At 39.5% G+C, this 17,613-nt stretch overlaps 1 long non-coding RNA gene across 1 annotated transcript; it reads right to left on the reverse strand.

The window, feature by feature from the left end:
• Positions 1 to 351: 351 nt before the first annotated feature.
• On the reverse strand, positions 352 to 17,360 carry LOC103052044 (uncharacterized). Its single transcript, XR_003084730.2, has 3 exons — positions 17,037 to 17,360; positions 12,638 to 12,700; positions 352 to 566 (listed from the first exon to the last, which is right to left on the reverse strand). It is a non-coding gene; the product is annotated as an uncharacterized LOC103052044 (long non-coding RNA).
• Positions 17,361 to 17,613: the final 253 nt, after the last annotated feature.

The raw sequence follows: 17,613 nt of genomic DNA on the forward strand, positions 1-17,613 counted from the left end.
GCTTCACTCTTTTTTAATTACAAGTGGTTACTACCTAGCAAAATCTGTAATATGACCAGAAATAATTGTATCATTTTTTTCAGCTAAGTTTCTCCAAACATATACTGCAAATTGGGTGAGTGGATAAACTGCCCAGAGTCACTCCACAGTGAGATGGGCGGTGACAAATTTGAAATATAAATAAATAAAATAGAAACTGCTTTCCAGATTTCTACTTCCTGCTCCATTTAGATATTTGTAAATTTAGGATGTTACAAAGCTACCATATGTCTCCAGTTCTTCAGCTATCCCTGGAATTTCTATTGCTCATGAAATGGAATTCACAGTGAAGACATTAACATTTAAGTCATTACATATTTATTGCTTTTTTTATTTAAAGTTGAAATATCTGCTTTTCAGCTAGAAAAGCTAAAAAGGCTTTTCTAGATCAATTAAAACAAAACATTTCTTGCCCTCAGGCTTACAGTCTTGTCAAAAACAACAGAAAGGATAGAAGGATAAGGTAGGAAAAATTGAGCTTGATTCCTGATGACTTCATGAACAGCAGATAACTTGACGTTTTTCATCTAAAGCAGTAAAATGAAACATTTAAAATGTAACCCCAATAATTATTTCAGGTTTTCAACTCTACAATTCTCAGCTACTATGATATTGACAATACCTTAATGGATATAAATCATCAAGAAAGCACAAGCCAGGGAAAGGGATAATAAAAGGGTGTGGGCTCAGTGAATATTCTTCCCTTGGGCCTGTCAGTACTTTCAATATTCCATGAAAGCCACCATTTAATACGCTTCAGATCACATGCAAAAAACCCACCTGAGTGGCTGTCATAACTTTCTATGTACTTTAACCTACCTGCCTTTTCTATTCAGAATGCTTCCTGATCAATGAAGTTTGCATTATGTCCCTAAATTGGGAAGATAGGAAACATCTTGATCTTGGTGCCTTTCACACATGCAAAAATCACTGGTAACACCAGTGAAATGTTCTGCATAACTCCCAACCCACCCACTAAGTATCAAAGTGGTAAAAGGGAAATTGATCAAGCTTTCCATAGAAAGGAAGACTCGGTGCACGCATGCAATGGTTCCTTGCTGCATGAATCAGGGCTGAATTAAACGGAAGGAGGGCAGACACAGCTTATTCCATTTAAGCTAAAGAGTCACAGACTCTTACTAGAGTTGCAAGTGGTTTGTGCCTCTTATCTAAGATTATGTGATGACTGTTTATGCCTTAACTTGGTAGGCTCTGTAGAAACACAAACTTGAGGGCTAGCAGGATATCAGAAAGGGGAGGGCCCCTCCCTTTCACCAGCAAATAACTTTCAAACCAAGAATGAGAAGAGTTATTTCTAATCACTCCTCTTTAACCAACAGATAATTCAATGTTTATTTACTATGTTAAAAAAAAAAATCCTAGCTTTTGCTTCAACAAGAGGTCAGGATCATACATTACTACCTATTTTGAACTACACGTTTAACTTGGTTCCTGTATTCACTCATGTTTTAAATTCACATAACACGCTGAATCAGAGAACCAGTCTGAGATAACAGTTAAGTCACCGGGCTAGAACCAGGAGACCGTGAGTTCTAGTCCCGCCTTGGGCACAAAGCCAGCTGGGCCAGTCACACTCTCTCAGCCCTAAGGAGGCAATGGCAACCCACTTCTGAAATCTTGCCAAGAAAACTGTAGGGACTAGTCCAGATAGTTGCCAGGAGTCAACAATGTCATGAAGGCACACACAGACAAAAACAATAATCATAAATTAACCAAAAAGGTTGGGTTTGCACATCAAACTAAAACAGAAAAAAGTAAAAAAAAAATCTAGTTCAATGTCTTGTGTGAATATAGCTCCTGGGTAACCACATGACCTCTCAATCACATACTGACCAGATCTGCTTAACTTCAATAAGCAGTTGTATCATGAGCTTCATGAAATCATGATCTATCATGATTTCTCGAACTAGGACACTGCAGTTTTCAAGAAGTCACAAATTCATTCTGTCTCTCTTCCTCCCTTTGAATTAAAATTGGAATATTTGTTTAATAATATGAATTAAGGGGCATTTGGAAGTTAATATGATACAGCATGGCTTAGCTGGAGATGATGGGAGTTGTAATTCAACTCATCTAGAAGACACCAGTTTGGGAAAATCTGATACAACTCAACATCAGATAAACATTTTGTATGTCAAATACCCCAGATTCAGTCACCACCATCTTGCCAGAAGGCTGCAGTCATGGTGAAAAACTCTGCTTGAGGCCCTGGAGCTGCTCCCACACAGACTACTGGGCTAGTAAATTAATGGTCTGACTCAGAATAAGGTGGCTGGTGTTCCCAATGCAGTCTAGGCAAATGTGGAGCCTCAACTTGCCTGGCTAAGAGACAAATGAAATCAAGATAAGGAGCGTCTTCCTTCGTGCTACAGCAAGTTGGAGGCTGTTGCCTGGCAAACTTGCTCCAGCCAAGCAGGTGGTGGCCCTGCTTGCTTAGTCATGTATCTAGAGGACTCTAATTGCAAACCTGGGAACATTTCAGCAGCAGGCCCTTGGCAAATTATAAAACAGTCCAGAAAGACCTGCTCTGAAATCTATCTCTGCACTTTGTATTTGCCACATCCCAGGGATGTCTGGGTGGAGGTGGGGGGGATAAAAAAGTCAACATGGCAGCCATGACTTTATAATAGGAGCCCTGTCCCTTTTAAGGGACCCCGCACAACACATAAAAAGGGTGGGGCTTCATTTGTGTGGTCACAGCTGCCATCTTGACTTTTTTTTTTTTGACCTGCCTCTGGTTGCTCTAGCCACATTTCCAACAGACTCCAGTTGTAAAACTATCACTGTCTAACCTGTTTTTTAAACTAAGGTAAAAGGAGATAGCTAGATCTGAGGATTTTGATGGAGAGCCAAGAAGGTTTCAATGGAGATTAGGTAGTGAGCTTCTGCTAGTTCTGCTTGCCAAGCAGATGCCAGTCTGATGGTTTCACTTTCAACAAAGGGTTAAACAAACAAAGCCCCACCAACACTTCCTCCCTGGAAAGCCAAAATCCGCAATACAGACGAGTGTGTTGGTCCAGAAGGATAAAAAATCCCACATCCGCAGCCTCCGAAGGCACAAGCGGAGCTCTCTGGGCCCCGCGGCCAGCCTCTCAGAGCGGCCTCTCAATTTCGAGGTAGGGGAGCCCCCCCCCCCCCCCCCGTTCAGCAACTGAGGTCAGATAGGAGAAAGGGAGGAGGCCCGCAGCGGCTGCTTCTTCCCCCTGAACCCCGCGACCGTCTCCCTTAAATTACTCCAAAATATAAACTGGGGGGGTCTCTCCCTCTCCTGCTTAGAAGCCCCCTGTCCAAAACCTGGTCCCCCGATAATCTCTTAGGCGCCCCAGAAACCGGCTGCAAAAATCCGGACGACCACAAGGGGGCAGCAAAGTTCCCTTAGCCTCTCTGCTGCCACCTCGCCAGCGCTGCCGAGGCGACGCCTGAGTCAGGAGCGGCAGCAACAGCGGCCCTTCCTCCCGCGCCACGGCTCCTATTCCCGCGCTCGGGCTACCGTGTCTGAGCAGGAAAATCCCGACCGCAAAACCTAGCAGCAAAGAGGCGCCGAAAACTCGGACGTTTTGCTGCAAGCTAGCGGCAGTCGGATTTTTGCAGCCCAGAAGTAGAGTAGCCCTACCTGGTGCGATCAGGTTGGTCGCGGTCACGGAGTGGCCGGCAAGGGGAAACTCTGGATCTGCAGGCCCCGAGGCAGCTGCCTCCTCTGTAGTTAGCTACCGAATCAGCCTGCCCCCACCTTTGCTTTAGAACTGTGCGCGCGCGCGCGCAAATACACGCGGTGACACACACACACACAGCCACCTACCCACCCACCCACCTCCGTGGAATGAGAAACTGCCACTCCGTTCCTGAAGGCTGGTTGTAACCTGGTGTTTGCAACTACAAACGACAAAGGTATTCAGTCTGGATTCTCCGTCCTGAGACTGACTTTCAACGCTTAATATTTGGCCTTCTCTTTTTTTCCTTACTCTTTTTTGCTTCTTCCTTATCCCAGGTCCTTTAACCTCCTTTCTGGAGGACAAAAAGCTTACACCTGCTTCTGAGTAGTCCCCATGGTGGGGTTGCCAGCCGGTGGTTTGGCCTTTATTGTTATGAATCAGTATAGATCCTGCATTTTTAAGAATTACTTGGAGGGATCAAGAAGCAGCACGGCCTCATCTTAAAGGTGTCTTTTGAAGCAACTTTGATTCAGAAGAGAAGAATGCTGGGTGGAGAAGTGGGTAGTTTCTTAAACAAGATAGAAATAAGTCCTGAACTAGAAAGTACTGCCAGCCTGCTTATATTCTTACTCATTTTGCTTAATAAATTATCATTCTTGGGCACCTCTTTCCTTCTTCTAAGGCAGTGCTTAGATCATCATCATCATTCCATTCCTCCTGAAGCACACAGCACACAATTTTTGCCCATTGCCACCAAAAAAAAAAAACCCTAAAAAGAAACCCTAACCAGGGGTGGCTGAGACATTGTGACTGGCTCAAAGTCACCTGATTAGCTTCCAATTGCTGAGGGCGGCGTTAATTTGGATTTCCCTAGTCCTGGTCCAACACTTTAACCACTACGCTGTCCTGGTTCAGTGTAACACTGGACATCCATGACTGACTATTTTACTTTTACTAAAGTAAAATATGCATCCATCTCTTTCTCACTCTCTCCTTTTGGGATCTGTGTGTGTGTGTTTGCAATGGGCACAGTGATGGCTCTTTTTCTTAATGCTGGCTCTCCAGTGAAGTCAGCTCACTGATATTACTATTAACAATGGGGGCAAGGAGGGGACAGGAAGATAACATTACAGTAGCCATGTTTGCTCCACATGAGTAAGAAGCACACAAAAAGGAAGCAGCCCTGGGCTATTTCTCCAAGATCACCATCATGCTGGAGTCGTAAGATATGTAAACAAACAAACAAACAAACAAACAAACCTCTCATAGTGGCCTTCATTCAGTCAGTATGCATATAGAAGATGGTGCACTGGATGTCATCTTGGTGACTGATACCACTTTTGGATTGGGAACCCTTGACATTAAGCCTGCCACCTCACCTCACAGTCTGGATCCCAAAGTGTACCCCCATGGCATTTTAAAGATTGAAAAAATATGATTGTGTTAGGAGGTCTCATCAAACAACTTTGGGATCATGAGTCATTTGCCTGTTAAGAACCAATGCTATCCTGATGGGAGGCAAGGAAGCAACTCTTAAGATATTTTGGAGACGAGATTCCTTTTTTGACATTGCTTATTTTGAAACCAGTGGAAAAGCTTCTACTGTAGTGAAGAAAGGTTATTTTCCCCAGACTATCTGTAGCTGTTTCTATGTGCTTTTGTCATGAAGATGAAATAGGCAAACAAAAGATTAATAATACACAGATGGACAAAGGATAGTTTTCTAAACCAGAGCTCACAGGAAGCTTCCAAATCAGAACGTACTCAAATGCCCTCTGATATATATTTTTAATGTATTTATTGTTTTTAGCTTTGTTGTATGCCGCCCAGAGTTGTCTGTGGTGGGATGGGCCGCTATATAAATTGGTTAAATAAATAAATAAATAAATAAATAAATAAGTTGAAGACCACTATGGATCATACTGCCCAAATGGACAGAAGGACATAAAAGAGTGTTATCACTGAACTCAGACACACATTAGCCATGTGCACTCAACACAGTTGACTGGGGAAAAATGGGGTTGGAAAGTTTGTGGTTCAGCATGTTATGGAAACCCAGCAACTGAAGACAGCCATATTAAATCTTAGTGTGGTTCATTTGTTTGGACAGAACAAGTTATGTGAACAAAGAGATTGTGTTTCGTTTTCCCTGGGTAAGGACTTAGCTTTTGTGCGAACTCAGACATCTAGAGCACAATACCACAGCATATAAAATCATATTCAACTGTGTTGTTTTGTTTATACTTAAGTGTGAGCATATAGTGGTCTAATCTGAATTAGGAGCTTTGGGCATAAGATGGGGAAATCTAATGCTTTTTCTACACATTTTTTATAGTGAACTTCCACATTTAACTCACATCTACCCTTCCTTCCTTACGTTTTCTTTCATCTCACTTGGTTTAGACTTGCTTAAGACAGAAAGTGCAAAGAATGGCATGTGAATGATGATCAGACTTAGCCTATTTATTTAGTTTTTGTTTGTTAAATTTGAAAATGCCAGGCAACTTTAGTTCATTGGATAATGAACAAACCTGTGAAAAGCATGCAATATAAAATAAGATGCTATAATGAAAGCAACAGCATTATGCCAATAAAAACAATCCTCACCTTCAATATTCAGCAGACATAAAATTATTTCCTTAAATGTGTAAGAAAATTAGAAAGTTTTCACACGATGATAGAAAGACCATATTGAGAGAGACAAATCTTACAGAACAACCAACTCAAGTATGCTCACTTATCTGCACTTTGCAACAGATTGCAACTGACAAGTCACTTTAAGTTAGAAGATCAAGGTTGAAAGAATCTTATCCTAATTATTCACTAATATGTGACACAAATAAACCAGGAATCTTCAGGTTATAACCTAGGGTATATTGTAGAAATACTTCTCTGCAAGTTCAGGTTCCATCTATTCCTGAAGTCCAATGCAGTCCTTTCGTAACACACGACAATAACCCCAGCATAAGGAAGCGCATTTCTAGGAATGGTTGTTTCCCAATAAAGTTAAGATTATTAACCTTTAATAATCTTAATTTAATCTTTAATAAAGTTAAGATTATTAACCATTTCTCCCTATGATCAAAGGAGAGACAGATTAAAGTTCATGACTATGCTATTGGGAGGGTACAAACAAAGCACTGGTACAAAAGAATAAATAAGTAAAAGGGAATTACGACCAGCTATCAGAAATACCAGGGAGTTGTTCAGATGCTATGCTGCAGCTAAGAAATCCATTCTTTTAGAGCAGTGTTTTTCAAACTTGGCAACTTTAAGACATGTGGACTTCAACTCCCAGAATTCCCCAGCCAGCCATGTTGAAGTCCACACGTCTTAAAGTTGCCAAGTTTGAAAAACACTGTTTTAGAGGAGATGATGGGAACAGCAAATATGAACTCTGTTGTGGCACAGATGGCAGTAATACAGATACTTCCTTTTCAGCTTCGAGGGAAAAAAAGGTTCATCCCTCCCCTCTCCACATTTGCGTGCACCACTATCACATGCATATTCACACTGCGTTCCTCTTACGAACATATATTCTTTTGTTAATATTCAGACCATTTCCATCTTCCCTCCTCTGAGCAGGGATTCTGGAAAGAGGAAAATGGAAGTAATGAGGTCTTCCTATCCCACATCCCACTTCTTTTTAATTCTCTGGCTTCCTGCACTGGCAAATTAGTGATTTTAAGGAGATTTGCTGGAAGGGGGTGAGAAGCTCAGATCTCCTCCACTCCTAGCAAATGCAGATAAAAATTGCTGACTTAACAGTAATCTCAGCCAGGTGCCTGGGAAGATGGAGGAACCAGTGAGAATTTTGTCCTGCTGCTAGTGAATAAATGCAAGCCTTTGATTTCAGTGTACCATTAAGAGTGGGAAGCCAACAATCTGGTCCTTACCAGATAGCTGATCAGAGTTCATAGATTGGAGAAGGCAGCTTAAGGAGATGATTTCTATAAACATGAAGCAGAAATTAATATGAATCACTGAATATATAACATATGTGTGTATGTATATGGGTGTATGAATGAGTATAAAGCTGCTTGGTGTTAGAAACTCATGAAACTGTTTCTGTCCTAAATTTGAGATGATAACGCTTGTTTTTTTCCGTGCTAGTTGTAGTCACTGCCTTGCTGTTTTATTGTATTTTTCCTAAACTTCTGCTGTCACAGCCACTTTATGTTTTTATGATATGGTTTTTATGACATGCACTTTGGGTGGTGGTGGCTATCTTGTGTGCGCCTTCTTTTATAAGGTACTTTCCTTATTTTCTGCATACTAAAGTCAGTGATCAATATCAAGTGAATATGTTGGAAGAGCTCCAATTAAGGCAAAAAGCACAAGGGGGTGCAAGTTTTGCTCACATCACAAGGCAGCATGATTAGCCTTGCAACGGCTTCACACCAACAGAATTTGCCTCGCTGCTGTGTTTTGTGTTGCCTGAAAGTCTCCTCCAGCAGTCCCTCTGTTAGTTAGTGTAAGTCAGGTGTGTTTGCCCTGAGGAGGGCAAAAAAAGTCAAGATAGTGACTGTGACTGCATGTTCGAAGCCCCCCCCCCTTTAAACGTGTTACAACATATGTAAAAAAGTGATGGAGCTTTGATCATGCAGTCACCACCACCATTTTGATCTTTTTGACCTCCCCTACAGACATCCCTGGTACAAGTGTTAGAAGAAGTTTCTGTGCCCATGGGCAGAAATCTCTGCTGGCTATGGGGAGTGCCAGGGAGGCAATCTGAGCAGACCCAGCATAGCCACTTCCCCACTTTGCTTCATTTTCAACCACTCAAGGGCAGTTTGTGTTACTTTGGGAAGCAGCTTTGAGGGGGTGCTTCATTTGGAGCCATGCAGAAGCGAATCCCTCTTTGGAAGCTTTGCACAGACCTCTTATAGTACATAAGCCTGCCTTTGGTTTGTTTGAAACAGGGCTCAGGAATACAGTAGCATGTTTCACACAGACCAGTTTTTCTCAACCTTGGCAACTTTAAGATGTGTGGACTTCAAGTCCCAGAATTCCCCAGCCAGCTGGCTGGGGAATTCTGGGAGTTGAAGTCCACACATCTTAAAGTTGCCAAGATTGAAAAACACTGACAGACAGATCATGATGAACATATCATGTGTTCAGAGAAATGGTGACATGTACAGAAACCCCTCAATAATGTTATTTATTCTTACTGTAAGAGAACTTCTAGAACTATTGGAGAGACTTTTGATAGGTACTATCTGTTCCTTTTAGAACTATGTTACTTATTTATCTATTAGATTTAGGATTTCAAAACAACATAGATGGTTGTCTTGTCTGCCTCCCCTCTATATCCTCACCCCAACCTGTGTGCTAAGTTAGGCTGGGCGTACAGTAGTGACTGACTAAAGGTTATCCAGTGAGTTTCATGGCTAACTGGGATTTTAATGTGGGTCTCCCCATCTTCAAGGACTGTAAAAGTTTCTGTTGTTTATTCTACACAAAGGTAGTTATTCAAGACCCTTTACAGAGAAGAGTTGCCCTCGTTATTCATAGTAATTTGTGAATATGTATTTGTGTCTGGCAGTCATAGCTCTGAAGTTTTCCTAATTGTCTTGACATGGGGAAAACTTATTTTCTTTTAAAAATACTCTTTCCCACACAGTTCTGAACAGCAAGAAAGAAATGCAACAGAAATATCACAGTTCTCATTTTCTCTAGCATACTATGTCACTGCATTTTCTAATTGGCATTCTGATTAGTTAAATGCATACATGAAAGAATGTCGCTCCTTGTATGACGTAAGGCAACAAAGGAAATAATTGGTTTGTCATATTCTGTGTTTTTTACAGACATTCTTTTTTCTCCATTCTTGATTATTTGTATTTTTCTGTTTTATATTGCATATCATCCAGAGTCGTGATGGAGTCAGGTAGCTTATAAATCAATTGATCAAGCAAACAAGCAAGCAAACATTCCTTATTACAATTTACATCATACTCTTCTGGTGAACTCAGGTTACTCCACTTTATTCTAACAAAGAATGATTTATGACATGGGTGGGGACTGGAATTACACAAAGTGCTAAATCATTATTTTAATCCCGGTTCATTGAACAAGCCATATAGCACATTATGGCTTAATATGATGCATAAATCTATTGACTGGTGCAAGATTCTAGCTGTGAGCATTGATCTGTTTAATCCACATTCAGTGCTCTAACCACTATGCTCTGATACCAAGGCCTATTACTTAACATTCTGCAATGAATGTGAGAACTTTCTCTGGCAGTTTCAAACAAGCATACATCCTCTTACAAATTCACAGCATCAGCACAATCTTCAGAGTCAAAAGGAGGTATGTAATTTAAGCCCCAGAAACGTTTCATCAAGAGTATAACATAACAAAGTGTTATGTAGGCCTCACATAGCCAGCTTTGTATGACTCCAGAGAAAAGAAATGCTCTTTCTGCATAAGGATGTGAGTTCCAAGTAGTTGGGAACAGTGTCATTGGTACAATGTTCTGTTGTTAAAAAGCTACCACTTTCTCAAACTAACTTCTGAGCTTTCCTATTCCTTAACAATGTCAATAGCCTCCATAATATGATTCCTCATATATATTTAGCTGGAAATGGTGAGAAACCAGTGTCTAGATACTGAAGTGTGATCTTGGCTTCATACTGATGTGGAAACAGTTGTGAATATTTTAACTAACAAGAGTTAAATAAAATAAATGATTGCATATGGTGCGTGCTTATTTCTGTACTGGCTTCTGTGGTTTCCATTCATACAGAGGCTTTCATGCACTTCATATGAGGTAGACTTGGCTTTGCTCCTTCATTGTTCCCAAGACAGAAGCATAATTGTTCCCATTTGATCTGGCAGATCTGAAGGTGACTAAAACACCACAAAAGAGGAACGAGATGCATGCTTGCGCATGTCCATCATGACACATCATATTAGTCACTGCCTCAGCAAAGTGGCTAATAAGATTGAGCAGTAAATATGGAGAAAATGGGACACAAACAAATAGGCCCTAGTAATGCATTATGATAATAATAAACCCCCAGACTGACTTCATGGAGATGCATCACTAAGCAGGAGGATTCCAGCAAAATAATATGAATATGCTGTCAAAGCACGTAGTCCACTTTTACTGCTAGCTGTAAGTCTCTACTATATAATTTTAATTTTTATGGTGCTAAACAGCATTTTAAAAATTATTTTTGTGCCTTCAGTCTGGCAGTTCAGAACTAATGGCAATGAGGAATATGACTGTGGAAAGATGTTAAAATACTGCTTTTTTATTTTTTTTTACTCCCTACCTTTCAACTTTAGAATACCTTTTCTCCTTCTCTCCCTCCTCCTGCAGTTGATCAACAACACTGTGCATTTATTTGCTCCTGTCATTTTAAATGACATCTTAATCTGTCCTCAATCTCTCTTTCTCTTACTTTGCATCTCTGAAAATCAGTAACAAATCAAACAGATGTTCTTTAAAAGAAATTATAGCAACACCACTTGTATCTCATAGGTTCGCTTACAGCCCACTTATGGATGACAGGCAACAAATCAGTTAAGGCCAATGCACGCAAACATGAAAGATGAATCAAGAAGTCCTGAAATTCCATCATTGAGCAATGGGGGGATACGACCACTTTGGTGCTCAGGTGACCAGTCTGGAGATTAGGGGATGATAAGGAGGCAATGACTCAGACAGTCGCATGCAATATTTGCTTTTTAAGACATTCAAACCATGTTGTCTCACCTCACTCCCTTTCTGACCCTTTTCTTTTCAATTTAGTTAGCCAACATTCTTGCAGGGTGATTCTTCTGTTTAATCAAGAGCAACTATGCTAATGTAACACAGATTTTAAAACTCAGATGAGTAAGAATATTATCAGACTCTATGTTGGTGGCTTTTTAGAAAAGATTTGTAAAATAAAACAGTTACCGTTGTAACCACAAAGATAAAAGGTGGTAGCTTCTATTCAGTCAAAACAACTGATGAGAAAATTCTGGATTTAGAAATGTTTCAGACAGTTTAGAAGATTTTTGCTTAACCATTACAGTATAAAGAATAAGAGGTATTAAGAAGGATGACAGTTTGTATTACTAGACCTCTGTTTGCATGGCTGCTCAATCCAAATTCATATTAAAGAACCATAAGAAGGGGGAGCAGAAAGGCCTTGATATTACCCACCAATAATTAACAAATGGCCTACTGAACTGTCAGGCTTACAAGCCTCCCAGTCACAACCTTCACCACTGTGATGAGATATGCGGCATTTCTATTTAAGGTAAAGAAGTTATTTTCTAAAAATGCAGTTTTACATATGAAAATGTAATTGAAAGCTGTGACTTGTCTTTTTTGATCCTAAGTCAATGGTGGTCACCATACTTATCCCCAAAGTTTTAGCATGAGCATAGAAGTGTGCCAGTTACATGGACTGGAGCCTTGTGAAACTAGAATCGTTTGGGATAAAGCTGTTGTGGACTAGAAGTCACATCATCAGATACTCCTGTTTATCCATAAAAATCTATACAAGAATACATTGACTGGTCTAAGGTACTACAAGATTTCAGTTATTGTTACAATACAGTGAGACATGAGATGTTAATCTTCACTGTCTGATTAATGTGAGTTTTAGTCCCGCCTTAGGCATAAAAGCCGGCTGGGTGACTTTGGGCAGTCCCTCTCTCTCAGCCCAACTCACCTCACAGAGTTGCTGTTGTGGGGAAACTTTACCACAATATTAAATAAAAACTGAGTGAACAGTTATGTTCCAATCCATTATTTTCATGGGAACTATTCAGCTTTTATCAGAATGCATGAAGGTTAAATATCTCAATTATCCCTACCAGGAAATAAGATTTATGAAATTCATTGGGCTTTGTGCCCGGGTACAAATGCATATGATTGCAGTTTTAATTTCACTTTGCCATTCCCAGCTGCTCTTACATACCACTGGAGGTTCCCTTCCACTTGCTTTCCATTTATTCTTCTAAAGCAGATCCTTCCTGGGGTTCTGAAACAGGTATATTAGAAAGCTGGTTATACAATTTTATTTTTAAAAAAACCCAGAAAATTGAAAGAGGATATTTATTCTTACAAAAGACTTGGTTGCAATTAAAATAGAGTAGTGCCCACATTTATTATCTGGGTGACTAATTATAACAAGATGGAAAATGGAAAGAAATGGGCATGGTAGAATAGAAGCCTAGGCGGATGAATGTAAAAGTATTTGTACTGACATTTTGGGAGGGAGGGAGGGAGGAAGGAAGGAAGGCTAATTCCCAACCTTTTTAAAATGCAAAAATGTAAAACAAAATACAAAAGTAAAGACACTGATTCACATACATAGGGACAACTGGAGCATATGTTATTTTTAGAGGATCAGTGATAACTGAGATATTACCCCCTTTGCAAAATTATAAAGACCTGAGGGAGATCATACTGTATATGTGAAGCATTTCAAAGACACATGAAAAACAATTTATAAATATTAATTATTGGCAACAATTAAATTTTGCCTAGAGAGCCAGTATGGCACAATGGTTAAGGCACCAGGCTAGAAACCCGAAGACCATGAGTTGTAGTCCCACCTTAGGCACAAACCCATCTGGGTGACCTTGGACCAGTCACTGTCTCTCAGCCCTAGGAAGGAGGCAATGGCAAACCATTTCTGAAATCTTGCCAAGAAAACTGCAGGTAGTCACCAGGAGTCAACAATGTCTTGAAGATACCCCCCCCCAAAAAAATTGTCTGCATTTTTCAGATTTACACTCTATATTTTGAGAGAGAATAGTACATCACTGTTGTGACCATCCCATCTGTCTACAGTATCTTCCAGGTTAAGAGTACTTTCACTGCCCATTCTTTCTTATGGGCACATTTTTTTTAATCTCTTCCTCTCTGAAGACAGTTCAATTAAAATCTTCCTTGAGTCCTTTTCTCATGCAATGTAGAAGAGGTGCTTTTTGTCCCTTTTTGTTGGGGGTCCCTCAAATGATATTTGGGTTTAATTCTCTGAATTTCAGGGCAATTTGTGACTACCGCTCAGTTAAGTATGTTAATTCATTCATGGAGTTGAATGTGTTTTCAAGTTCACATGATGAACATGGTAGGTTAATGTACTCATGGACCTCTGTCATCCAGAAAAGACTGCTCAGGAGAGTGAGTCACTGCACGTATGCAAAAGCTCCTCTTGTTAAATGACTTTTCTGAAAGAAATATTCCTTTATAGCAGCTCTTCTGTTTTGTTGTGGCTCAAGTGATAATTTATTGCAGTTGGCTAAGGAACCTTTCCCCACTAACTCCCAATTCATGCCCTAGTCTTAACTATCAAACTTGGTTATCGTATTTGTCTACAGTATTTTTAAACTTGGTGTGTAACCAAGGTTCTAGTGTATAACCAAGCCACCCAGAGTTGTGGGAATCATTGAGAGATGGGCAGCAGACAAATTTAATAATAAACCAAATGAATAAATAAAACATTGCTTTTAAAAAGCAACAATACAATTTTGTAACTAATATAATTTATCCTCAAACGGCTTTCTGAATGGCAAACAATTACTTTTGCAGTTAATGCATAGAATTTTTGTACTGGGGTGGATGGGAATACTTTTGCCAAACAATTGTATATAAGTATGGTTTACACAAACCAGTGGTTAAGACAGTGCATGTTTCCTTTTACCTGGATATAGCAGCTGGCAGTCTGAAGCTACAGAGAATGAGTACCCAAGGTATCAGCTTAACAAACATAATCACAGTTGGTTTGCCTCTGTAACAAATATTTGTGGATCCTTTACAATCTGTATACACAAGAAGGGATTGAGACTGATATGCTGAAAAGGGTAATTTCCTGTAATAGGCAGGGATAGAGTGAAACTGGAGACCTATTTCCCCAACAAGTGTAAAATCTAAGCAACTGTTATTTAATCTGGATCAGATTAAAGTCCAACATTTTGTTTTCACAGTTGCCAGTAGCACACACCCATTGTATCCCTTGCAACTGGTACAGAGATGTACTGCTTCTGATACTGGAAGATATACGTTGTTATGTATGTATGTATGAAGGCAGTTTACAATGGTGGCTATTGCCATTATGTTTGGCAATCTGCTGCGTGACAAGTTTCAGTTAATCCTCTCAGGGTAAAGTTGAACTACATGTTGTGTGAAGAAACATGGTCTTGAATTACCATTCAATATAATTTGATGATTCCAAGCTGTATAATTACTAGAGAAGAAGAAAAGAAAAAACATTTATTCCCTGATTTTAGTCCATTATGTCTTTAGACAGATCTGCCCTCATCAATGTACAAGCACAGAATGGAGCTGACATTTCTTTCTATCACAAAATGTATGAATTGGAGGAAATTGTAGAACAAGCAAATCAAGAGCGGAGTATCTTGCGCTAAATGCCTGGGATATGGAATGCCTTTCTGCAGTGTCTTGATTACAAATGTGATCTGGGAGTCAGATTCCTTGCCCTGATGATATCCACAGGACCCCAGCATCCCAAATTCCCCCTTTTGACCTCATCATTCTCTTCTATTTTGTTCCTGATACTATTCAGCTCCTATTCATATTTTCTATTATTATATACCTTATGTTCCTATTTACTTGACTGAATGTTAATAATTCTATGTAATACAACAAAGTGTTAGATTTCTTCTCAGTCACTCATATATATGAATGCTTATTGCTTCTTCAACGGGGTAATACCTATATGCCCAAATTAAGATTTTATTCTAATATTGCTGTATTATTTCTGTGATTGATTGATTGATTGACGGAAATTTTTTTTAAAAAACTGTTCATGGAAGAAAAATACGATGCAGTATTGAATTCTGACATGGATAAGGGTAGAAATAGGAAAATATTCATGAGCAGTGCAGCAAGTTGTGAGGATCAACACAAGTTATTATTATTATATTTTCATCACACCTTTTTAGATATAACTCAAGGCAATGAACATACCTAATACTCCTGCCTCCTGTTTTCCCCACAACAACCCTGTGAGGTGGGTTGGGCTGAGAGAGAATGACTGATCCAGAATCCCCCAGCGGGCTTTCATGCCTAAGGGAGGCCTAGAACTCACAGTCTCCCGCATTCTAGGCCAGCACCTTAACCACTACACCAAACTGGCTTAAATAAAGTTTGCTTTATTGTGTAATTATTTGTATATTTTAGAATTATTTTAGATATTTATATTTTAGATCCTGGAATGCAGGAAGCAAAATGCTCTTGCTAAATTGCCTTTAATATTACATTGTCCTGAGAAGATCAAATTCTGTTTTCCTCTGTTTACATCCCTTCCCAGAAGCTTTGGAACTGAAGTGACATGCTATTAGAAGCAAAAAAATATGAAAAGGGGAGAATTTTCTCATCATCCAAACTAGAAAGAGAGGTCATACTGAAACTATAAAGGAGGAATATTGAAAAACACTTTAGCCAAAAAGTTCCCTTATAGCAGAATTTCACACTCTTGTTCCATTTTATTTTATTTTATTTTATTTTATTTTATTTTATCTTATTTTATTTTATTTTATTAATACAAATATTTTTATTTTTGCCTGTGGTCTGGGTCAAGGATCAATATAATTTAAAATGTAGTAGTTCTTTGATGTGACATGGTAGGCAGTTAATTGTTTGCTACCAAACACCCTTTGGAAAATATAGGGAGGAACTGCTTCTGCTAATTTATATCTTGTGGAGTCCTAGTTGGATAATGAAACATCTGCAAGCAAACAACCAAGCTCAGAGAGCACCAAGGACTCCACAGTTCAACCCTGAGCTACGTATATTCTCTTATATTGGAATTTATATATTTAACAACCTGATCCATATAAATCATGAAACCTTCAGAGATAAACATGTTGAACAGAAATCAGAATACTGAGAAAGCAAATAGAAATGAATAATGGTGACACAGAGAAAAAATATATCAATGAGAGAACAGCATTGGTTTCTTGCTGCAAAACCAACAAAGACTTTGTAGCATCTTAAAGACCAAGCACATCTTTATTGCTGAAAGTTTATCCTATCAGTCCTGCATCTTTTACCAACAGGCCAGAAGGTAGAGCCTCAAAAATTTCTCTTTGATGATAGTGCCATTAGTCACCGCAGAATCGGTCACGATTGAGTGCGGATAAAAAAAAAATGTGTGTGGGGGGAGGAGCGTGTACACACACACAACCTACTCACCCTCAAATCCTTGATTCAGCTTGTCTTATCTACTGAGATGCAGGACAAGAAGAAGCATGAGAAAAAATGACAGAATTATAGCCAAGCTCAGGAAACCCCGTATCTGAAGCATGATAATCTAAGACCTGCTATTTATTCTTCATTTGGCATCTTACCTTAGAATAGTTTTCCCCAGTCTCCATGATGCCCTCTGTATCGGTTAAAATACAGCTCCTATGACCCTTAATTAGTATGGCTGGAGATGATAGTTAGTAGTTGAGGGATGACCCACTTTGAGCTTCATGGTATGATTTTGTTGCTATGGGGCTTAAACTTCCTAACAACCATGAGGGTTTTTCTTTTCTGGGTGGATTAAACTGAAACCTGAAACTCCAAAAATACTGTGGGTCTGCCAACACAACGCAGAAATTACTGATATAAACAAACAAAGAACACTGTGGAATGTGGCTCACCTTGACTTAGCACATATACCAGCACAAAGCAAAGTTCAGGGAAGCATGTTTGTCATTAAACACATTCTTCATTTAGTGATCAAAGTGAATGAAATCACAGAAGTCAGTATCAGTTGATGGAGATTCCTTCACTTTCTCTCTGGGTAGCTGACACCAACTTTTACTCATGCCTTTCCTACATGAACTTGCTTTTCTTCAGGGGTATTTTCTTTGTGAATGAAATTCACTTACCTACCCATAATTTTACTTCACGCCCCTTCCAGGCAAGCAGATCCATATG

Source organism: Python bivittatus, unplaced genomic scaffold, assembly GCF_059951505.1.
Source record: "Python bivittatus isolate LINGU-HERP-01145 unplaced genomic scaffold, Pbiv_v1 ctg000700_np1212, whole genome shotgun sequence".
In the NCBI taxonomy this organism is placed as follows: domain Eukaryota; kingdom Metazoa; phylum Chordata; class Lepidosauria; order Squamata; family Pythonidae; genus Python; species Python bivittatus.